Below are 8,829 nucleotides of genomic sequence, written 5' to 3' on the forward strand. Positions count from 1 at the left end.
ATAGGCGATTGGTTTCCATTTATTGTCATGTCGTTGAAGGAGAATCGCACCTAGGCCAAAATCAGAGGCATCGGTTCGTAGTTGGATTTGGCGATTTAGGTCAAAATGTTCTAGGACGTTAGTTGAGCAAAGTAACTGTTTAAGCTTTTCGAATGATGAGTGTTCATCCGATCCCCCAACTGAATGGCGCTTCCTTTCGAGTTAATTGAGTTAAAGGTCGGGCGATCTTGGCGAAATCTCTGATGAACTTTCGATAATATGAGCAAAGGGCAACGAAGGCTCTAACATCACGAATCGTTAGAGGAATTGGCTAATCCTTAATTGTTCTGATTTTCTCTGGATCAGGCTCTTGGCCGTCTTCACTGACGATGTAACCAAGGTAAAGGATCTTTTTCTAGAAGAAGGTACATTTTTCAGGTTTTAGGGTGAGGCCAGCGGTTCTCAATCTATTGAAGACTAATCTGAGTCCATTTAAATGTTCATCCATTGTTTTGCTAAAGATGATGATGTCGTCGATGTAAACCAAACATGAATTGTACTTTAGACCAGCGAGGCAAACGTCCATCAATCGTTGGAACGTGGCAGGGCATTACAAAGTCCAAACGGCATCACTTTATATTCATACATTCCAAATGTAGTGACGAAAGCAGTTTTGATTCGATCAGGAGGATTAACTTCCACTTGATGGTAACCACTTCGAAGGTCGAGTAAACTGAAATATCGTGCACCTTGTAAACAGTCCAATGAGGTGTTAATATCTGGTATTGGGTAACGATCCTTTTTCGTTATCGCGTTTAATTTCGGGTAATCGACACAGAGTCTCCAGTCCTTGGTCTTTTTACTTACCAAGACAACAGGTGAGGACCATGGTGAGAATGATTCAACGATGAGGTCGTCTTGTAGCATTTCATCGATTAGTGATTTTGTTATCTCTCTCTTAGTTGATCCTTGGGTGTAAGGTGCACAGGCGATGGGAGGATGATTGTCGGTGTCAATAGAGTGAGTGAATAAATTGGATCGCCCTATTTCTTTTTGGGTCGTTGCAAACACATCTCTGAATTCACTAGCTAATTCATGTAATTTATTTTATCCTCGTCGCTGACTTCACTGTCAATTTCGAGGTTCAATGATTTACTTATATTATCAACATCAACAGTATCAAATTCACTTTCATTCATAGTCTCAGATTCACTTAAATCAGTTGCTTCGGTATCAATTTGTCTTGTTGGTTGACTATTTATATGAACTCTACCGGCTGAGCAGTCAATTATAATGTTAGCTTTTGACATGACATCTTGACCGACCAGGATACTGAATTGTTTTGGTAATCGATCAATTACTTGAACTGTTGTTACAATCAATAGAGCTGAATTGTTGTCGCTAATCTTGGTTGTGATGTCCACTTAACCTAGGATCTGAATTGGCTTATCATTAGCAGCTAAAGGAATCGGACCTTTGTAAGGTTGTAAAGTTAAATTTAATTGATTAACTAAATCTTTAGTAATTAAGGTCATATCTGAGCCTGTGTCAAACATTGCCTCGACTTTCAAATTATCAACTTTAATCTGTTGATGAATAAGTTTTTTCTTGAATATTGAGCAAACGGCTGAAATCGGAGGTCCCTCATCACTACTATAATCATCATCCTCAGCATCGTAATCACCTTTGGTAATTGCTCTGATGTGAGGACCTTGATTACTTTGGGTAACTGACTCTGATTGGTTCTGATTTTCTCTTTGTTTATTTTGATTTCGCTCTCTCCAATTTTGTTCATTGTTTGAGCGATGGTAATTTCTATTGCCTCTTCTCCTTTGATTGTAAAATGGTTGTTGATTTGATTGAGATGGGAAACTCGATTGATTGGTCATTGATTGGTTATTATTAGTTTGAGGTGCAAAAGACTGTTGATTAACTGTCGGCTGAGCTTAATAATTTGGTTGACTAATAGTCGAATGAGCTGTCAAGTTCTGTTGATTTGATTGCGAAGGTTGAGTGAGTTGACTGTTGACTGGCTGAAAGCTATTAGTCTGAAGAGCTGAAATTCTGAACCTACAGTTTACTTCACTATGACCTCGATGACCACAAAAGTTACAGCTGATTCTGTTTGTATTATTGGTTTTTACGGTTAAAGCATTGAGTTTATTCTCTAATTGATCAAACTTTGATTGTAATTGGTCAAATGTAGACAATAGTCGATTGAATTTGATTGATTTGATTCTAGGCTAAGGACAAGGTTAGGTTTTACTTCACCATTTGCCAGAGCTTTATCTGCTAATTTAGTGGCTGTAATTAACTCGTCTAAACTTTTTGGGTTCTGTAATGTAATTACGAATTTGATCTGGGGTAAGAATCTTTCTGAAATGAAGCTAATCATCAAATTTTCTGGCATTTTACTATTCATTCTGAAACAAAGTTCCTGAATTTCATAGATGAAACTTGTTGTTGGTTGACCTGGTCTCTGTTTACTATTATGAAGTTGCTGAGAGAGGTGAGTTCGATAATCAGCTGAACAAAGACCTACAATCATTTTTTCTCTTAATTCTTCGTAAGTTTGAGGTTTTTCACTAGCACCATAAGAGCTGAAGGTGAGATTGTACCAGCGACGAGCTGAACCTTGAAGGTAGAATGGGATAATCTTAAACATTTCTTCAGCGTTTAACCCTAAAGCTCGAGATGCTAATTCAAATTGTAACAACCAGTCAATTACACTTACCAGAACTCTTGTGAGCCGTAACTAACTAGTTAATTGTTAATTCTGAGCGGAAAGAAAATTTGACTCAAAAGTAGGAATAATCTCGAAATTGAAAAATATTGCACTGTTGAAATGCTTATATTATCTAACAGAAGTTAAATTTCATGGGAGGTGAACCAAAGAGTCTTCACTGACTTCGTTTGGATCATTGTTATCACTGGCGAGAGAAAATCAATTTTGTGAATTGGAAAATTTACTCACTTTGACCACCAATGAACAATCGTCCGATCCGTGATGTGACCTCACCTATTGAGATTTGTTTTATTATGTTTATTTTATTACAATTTGGATGATGAGGAATAAAAGGAAATTAATTAGTTTTTAAAGATGATTCCAGACGATTTGATTTTCACCAATTTGTGTTGGTTTAACCAGAATAATTGAGCCAGAATTTACCAGGATTAAATTATTGATGCAAATCAATTATAATTTTGTTTTTCTTCAAGGAACAAGTTGATAATTTCAACTCTTAACTACAAACAAAACCCTCACACAGAGGCCCCCAATTGTTGAATAAACTTCACTTGGTTCCTTGGATTAACCGTTTTTCTTTAAAAACTACTAACTGAATTAATAATTTATTAATATTCACTTTAATTTCAATTTACAACATTGGGTCTGATCTTTCTCTACAGTAAAATCAACTAACTAATTACATTATAAACGATAATTTTTCTACCTTTATATCGGTAACATGGTTATCGATAAGGTCGAGTGTTTTGTTTTTTATAAAATCAAATTATCTAATCATTATTCTGGTTGATGTTAAGTTTCATCATTACATTTATGTCAGATTATTTACGAGCAGACCCTGCGAATGGTAGTGGAGCATTCCAATCACCTTCAGTCGGTGCTATCACTGGAAGGTAATTTGAATCCTTTATTGGATTTCCTTTTTCTCTTTCTTGAACCAACTTGATCAATGGATCTCGATGTTGTTTTAACTTGACTGGTACTTCGTGTAAAGCCTATTGTAGAAGAAGGGGATCAATCTGGTTGATGTTAAGTTTCATCATTACACAATGTAATACAATATATGACGAAGGTGATCATGATCAAAGAATCATGATCACCTTTCAGAACATTCTAACAATTAAATAATCAATATGCTATCATGACAATATTCATGGTCATCATCATGGTAACATCATAGCCAAAACAATATCAATGTCAACTAATAATCCATAATTTTCATTAAATTACCCCCGTCCTCCAGGCGAAAGGTATCTATTTCGTAACGTTAATCGATAAATCATTAAGCACAATATTTGCATAAAACAAGCACATCGAATGCGACAAAACACCAATACAATATTATTCATAGCCAAAACAATATCAATGTCAACTAATAATCAATAATTTTCATTACACTTAAATCGAATGAACGACAAACGGCTTTACAACTAACATTGTAAGCAATATTAGTCCTTCTAAAAGGGAAATACTTGAAAATGCCTATTCAAAACTCTAATGAAACATAACTTCGCATTGATTGAAATGATTGGATAATTTACATTTTCCTCCGCTGAAAGAAGCAAAAGCTCTTGCTTGTAAAAATAGTAAGAAATACCCCGAAAAATACTAGTTTATCAACAACTTCATCAATTCAATCTAAAGATTTGGTTAACATTGTAAATCGTAGTGGTATCAAGGTTAATTGGATTCTAATCAATTCGGTCTTTTCCGAATAGTTGAGCAACATGAAAGTAACATATATGATGTTGCTGCATCAGAATCTCCATTACTCACTAAACAAGTTCATTCAAAACATTTAATCCCAACCAAAAGAACATAAACCAATGTAATTCTTGTAGCAAATTATTTCATTATCTCTCTGATTTAACTTTCATCAATTTATTATTAATTATTCATTAATTGTCATTTAATTAACCAAAGATTCAACCTATGAATTAACTATTGGTAGGATTTAAGACTGGTCAATTGATTGAATATGGATAACCATATTTTAAAATAAAAAAACATCCACAACATCTTCATCATCATCTTAATCAAAAATACAAATATATACAGGGCGTTTTTTATCGACTACGGCTATTACACTGCATATCTCCAGAACTCAAAGACATATGAATGTCAGACTTGACCATAGGACTGAACAGAATTGAAGCGCTCGACCCTACGATTTTCAAGGTCACTGTGGTCATTTAACGAACGGTAGAGTTTAAAGGTCATTTTAAGTAGTATAAGAGTGTACCCCTTAAAAGCAGGCACGACTTAAATGCAAGCATGAATCAAATGCAAGTATGACTTAAAATGCACTTTTCTTAGCAACGTAGTTACAAACTCTTACAATAATTAATTATTAATTATTAATTTAATTTTATCCAGAGGGAAGTGCTTTTGAACAAATGCACCTGCTGAAGTTATAGTTTTAAATCCTGTTGCATTAATTTTTCCTGATTCAAATACGAGTAAGCATTTACCTTTATCTCTGATCATATTGGCATTGAATCTCTTCTTTGTTTTTCCTGAAGCACCTTTTATAATAATACTTAGACACAATTTTTGGTAGACTGTAATCTTTCATCTTCGAGTATCATTTTTCAACTGATCTTTAACGTAAAAAGGTGATCAACTAAATATTACAAACAACTTCTTTCAAATTCTCATCTATTAAGTGTTCATCATGATTGACAATATGGACGGTTTATTTGGTTTTGACGTTGACATCAAACAGGTCTGTTACTATGATTATAAAAATTTTCATTTCAAAAACATCTCTAGTGATAATAACCTAAGACTTTTTATCCACAGCTTTAATATCTCTGGTTTAGCCCCCTGTGTTGGTAATGATGCTTCCCGATTGTTTAAACCCTTAGAGCTTGATCGTGCCAACGTTTGTGATTTCGGTATGAAAATTGCTTTAATACTTGCAGGTGAAATGGGAAAAGTCGTCGATTTATTACGAAATGTTAAGCCGCGTTAACCGCACATGACACGAAATTTCAAAGCGAGAAGTGTCATTGTATGATCACTTTGGGAACACATGCTGTTCCAGGCTACAAAAATTTTTAAATTCTTTTTACAATACAAGCAAACAAAATGAAATGGATTAGCTTCGATGTCTATTCTAAGCGCTTCATGATCACGCCGCAATTTGTCGTTCAATCGCCTAACCAGTTCAAGTGGTCGCATAAGATGCTGAGGTGGATCGTTTTCAAGGTACACATCTTCCTCGCTGCCACCACCGAAACCCCAGCTCTACAAATATTCCCGAATACCTGTTTCGGGGTCTGTTGCCCATGCCTTTAGCTCCATTGCATGCATGCCCTCGACATATCGTGCTTGGCCTGGTGCTCGTTGAGCCATATTATTGGAACCTTAACAAGATGATCCAAAGCAGAATAGCCAAACAGATAAACACTATAACCTTGACAAGATGATTTAAAGGTCGAGATCCTGATTCGAACGATTGAAGAAGATCTTCCAAGATTAATCGAACTCAATAGTTATGATGGAAGTGGTATAGTTGACTGATAATTTAAAACTTTCTTCTCTTTCTTTTTATACTATTTTTTCATGCAATCTGAATAATCAAATCTTCGTTTACATCTTCGATGATGATTAAACATTAATAGATATAATTTTCTATTTGTTTTTAATGTTGACTGAACGTGGTTCACCCAACGGCTTTGCTTCTATTAAATGGAAAACAATTAATACGCTAATTTATTCTTTTTTTCCTTTTTTGTCTCTTCACCTGAATCATTCTAATTACATGCAAAGGAAAAGGAAATGAAAAAATTCACCATTTTAATAAGTAGCATAAGGTGAATAAATAAATGCATTTAAGGGGTACACTTACATACTACTATTTTAAAGTCGTCTTGTCAGCTGTCTTTTGACGGAATGTCATCAAACCCAAGACCTATGTGTATGTGCTCTTTCACACGACGACCTTAAAATGACCTTTAAACTCTACCTTCGTTAAATGACCTCAATGACCTTGAAAATCGTAGGGTCATGCGCTGCAATTGATAATTAGTTAACAGCTAACTCACCATTCTAAAGCCGATATCCATATGAGAATGGCAAAGTTTCACTCTTGCTTACTGTTTTTATACTCAAGAAAAGAGAGAGCAAGACATGCGCATTGATGAAAACAAATTTAATTATAATGATTAAGTTTTGATAAAATTCTCATGAAATTTCTCAAAAATATCTCGTTGCTTTTTAAACATTTCTGCAGATATTGTGACCTCTTCTTGGAATATAATTCCAGCCCATGGAAACATCTGTGGTCCTTCGTGTTCAGCGGAAATTTTCGATGATAATTTCTCAGCGTGAAGTCGCACTTTACAATCCAAACGTTTCATGGTTTTTCTGCCGTGATGAGGTATTGCAGCAACATGTTGAGCCAAATTTTTCAGGCTATTGATTGGTCTATCGCAATTTAGACATTTAAATAATACTGGATGTTTCAGAAGAGTAGCTTCTTGTTCATCCTCAATTTCGGCTATTTCTCTCAATTCATGGTTTTCAACATATTTCCAGAAATCCTCTTTCGTGATTTCTCTGCCTGATTTTCTATCAAAATTCACAATGCTATTGGCATAATGAACTGCTGGCTCATATTTCTCAAGAGCGACAACTTTACCATCGTCTTCAAAATAATAACATTTCATTTTCACTGGGGTACTGAACAAGATGTGCCTTGATTCTAACATGCTGCTTTAGTTGTTGTTTTTGTACATTAGTACATTTGTACATGGTGATGTTTATGTGGTTGATGACGTGCTTGATTCTGATGAATCACGTGAAACAGCTGGAGAAAGACGATCGTTTGAGCGAGAAATCTGGATGTTGATGGAACTGGATCAGTATGTGTAGTTTTAGAAACCTAAGCAACTGAACGGGAAGACCGTGGAGATGGTGGTCTTATTTTTCTTTGCGCTGTGCTTTTTTCGCAGTTAATGTTGAAGTGGTATTCTTTTTCTGAGCTTTTTTAGTTGATCTAGTAATTTCTTTAACTCTTAACAATGCGAAACATTTCGTTTAGGATTCTCTCTCCTTTGTTCTGCAAATGCTGGAATAGTTGCTGATTCGGGTTCAGCAGATGGATCAGGTAAAGGTCCATCAACAAGAGTTGTAAGATCATTAGTAGCAGTTAAAGGTTCTACAGCAGTTGAAGATTGAAAGTTATCATCCTCATCAGTAGTGCAGGCTTCTACACCGTTATTTTCTAACTTCTCACCATCCAAGAAGGAGAAGATGTCAGATTTTTTTGACATTTTGGTAAGACTCTAGAACACCATCGTTCGCAAATCGTCATGAAACTTTTTCAGTGTATAGCCCTTAGTATATAAGTCATACACATGGGTAGAATTTATGCGGAAACTTTTGGTTCAGAAGATACAGATAGTCAAAAATCCATTTTTACATATGAGTCTATGGAGAAAATGAAAGTTTTCTACAGCATGTCAAAAAATTTCTAGAACAATGTTTTTGATACCATGTATACATATAGACATGATGAGTTCATGTGTGAAAATTCAAGGTTCTGGGTGACTTGGTTGTGTAGGTAAAATTGGATGAAAATTGTATTTTCAATGTTTTCATAGATTACTATTGAACCGCAAGTCAGGCACACTCAAAATTTAGTCCATGTTATTCTCGAGGTCAAAGTTACCGGTCAAGGTCATTTAAAGGTTATCGCTAAATTTTTGTTTTGAGGCTTAGTTATGTTGGATATTTCGATGATAAAGGTAACTAATGGACTTTTTAATGATGCATAGGCTTATAGATGTATTAATAACTAGATGGCGTTACAGGCTTGTTGATATGGGAGCACCTTGAGTGAGCAATGGATTGACCTATATTGTTTTGTATTTTTGATTCAGTCCTCATTTTGAATTCGCTCTTCTTTCTCTCAACTTGATTTTTTGCTCTCATTTTTTCGCTCTCATCTCTCATCTCGCTCATCTTTCTCATCTCTCTCATCTTTCTAATCTCTCATCTTTCTCATCTTTCTCTCTTTCACTCTTTCCACTCTTTCCCTTTATTATGGAAGGTCCGTTGAGCCATTCTAGGCTGAAGAGGGAAGTCTTGTTTGATGA

Source organism: Panonychus citri, unplaced genomic scaffold (genome assembly GCF_014898815.1).
Source record: "Panonychus citri isolate SS breed McGregor unplaced genomic scaffold, ASM1489881v1 Contig00139, whole genome shotgun sequence".
Classification (NCBI taxonomy): domain Eukaryota; kingdom Metazoa; phylum Arthropoda; class Arachnida; order Trombidiformes; family Tetranychidae; genus Panonychus; species Panonychus citri.